Here is a 1,871-nt window from a genome sequence, read left to right as displayed (position 1 = left end):
CCTTTCTCCTATCTTTTTTATCTTTTCGTTTTTCGTTCTTCTACTACTTTTCTTTTCTCTTTATTCTCCCTTTTAGTTCTTCCTCTTTCCTCCTTCTCTTCCTTTCTTCTACTTTTCTCCCCTACTCTGCTTCTCATCTTTCCTCCCTCTTCCTTAATTCCCTTACTTCTCTCCCTCTCTCTCTATTCCTACATTCTCTTCCTCTCCATTTCCTTCCCTTTACCCCCCCTCCCCACACTCCTCTCTTTTGCTCCCTCTCCCTCTCCATCGCTTTCCCCCTCTCTTTCCTTCCCCTTCACGCCCTCTTCTTCCCTCCCTTTTACCCCTCCCTCTCTTCCCTCCCTCTCTCTCCCTTCCCCTCCGTACATTCCCCTCCCCCTCCCCCTTGTCCCCTCCCCCTCTCTTCCCTACCCCTTCCTCTTCCTTATCTCCCTTTCCCTCCCTCTCTCTCCCTCCCCCACCCCCCAATACACCTCCCATGTCGGACACGCATTCGAATGTGTCCAACAGCTACTCACTACACAGAAGAGATTTGCTGCTCTTGTCGGCCACAGCCTGTATAAGTGTCCTGTGAGTGTATCCAGCCTGGTAAAAAGTCTTGTTTCGGTGATTTTATTATCTTATCGTCCGTCTTAAGGGTTGGTAAGGAGTGGGGGGGGGGAGAGGGAGGGAGGGTGGAGACGGGGAGGGGGGGAGGAAGGAGGAAAAGGGGGGAGATGGTCGGTGGGGATTGATTGGGGAAGGGGGAAGGGGGCGAAGGGGGGAAGAGGGGAGAGGGAATGGAAGGAGGTTGGAGGAGGGAGGGAAGTAGGATAAGGCGATGGAAGGGAGAGAGGGAGGGAAGGGAAGGGGAAGGGGGATAGGGAAAGGAGAGCAGGGGTAGGTTGGGACGCAGAGAGGAAGGAGGGAGGAACGAGGAAGGAAGAGAAAGGAGGGGTTAAGGAAGAAGGAAGAAATAGTAGGAGGGAGGAGAGAGAGAGGGAATAGAACAAGATAAGGAGATAAAGGAAGAGGGAGAGGTGGAGGATGGATCTAAGAAGGAAAGAGAGCAGGGGAGGGGAGGGAGGAGGGAATGGAAGAGCGAACAGGTGGAAGGAGAGAGGGAATGTAGGAGGAAAGACAATTCAAGGATTATTCTTTCTTCCCTTTCTCCTTTCTTACCCTTTTTCATCTCTCTTCTCCATCTACCTGAACACCTTCCATATCTTTCTCCTCTTCCATTTACTTTCTCCTTCTCCATCGCAACTATCAAGATCTCCACTTCTTCCTTCTTATTCTCCTCCTCCTTCGTCTCCTTCTCCCCCATCTCCTCCTCCTCCTTCTTCTCCATCTCCATCTTCTTCTCCTTCTCACCCCCTCCCTCTTCTCCATCTTCTTCGTCTGCCTCTTCTCCATCTCCTCTCCCATCTCCTTCTTCTCCTCCTCCTACTTCATCTTCTTTCTACATTCTTCCTCTTCGCCGTTTACCTTTCCTCTTCCCTTTTTCTCCAATACCTTAACCAACTTGTCTTCCTTTCAATTGTCCCCTTCCCTTCTCTCTCTCTCCCATCCATCCCTTTATCCATTCCCTCCTCTCCCTCTCTCTTCCCCTTTTCTTTTCCTTCTCTTCCCTCCCCAATGCCCTTTCCTTTCCCTCCTTTTCCTCCCGTTTCCCTTCCCACCTCTCCCTTCTTCCCTTCCCTTCCATCTCCCTCTCCTTCCTTCCCTTTTCCTCCCTTCCTTCCTCCCTTCCCTTCCATCTCCATCCCCTCCCTCTCCTCCATTCCCTTCCTTCATCTTTTCCTCCCTTCCCTTCCATCTCCATCCCCTCCCTCTCCTCCCTTCCCTTCCCTTCCATCTCCATCCCCTCCCACTCCTTCCTTCCCTTTCCC

This window comes from Penaeus vannamei, chromosome 6 (genome assembly GCF_042767895.1).
Source record: "Penaeus vannamei isolate JL-2024 chromosome 6, ASM4276789v1, whole genome shotgun sequence".
In the NCBI taxonomy this organism is placed as follows: domain Eukaryota; kingdom Metazoa; phylum Arthropoda; class Malacostraca; order Decapoda; family Penaeidae; genus Penaeus; species Penaeus vannamei.
The sequence above is the reverse complement of the archived record's forward strand: the minus strand, read 5'-3'. Positions refer to the sequence as shown.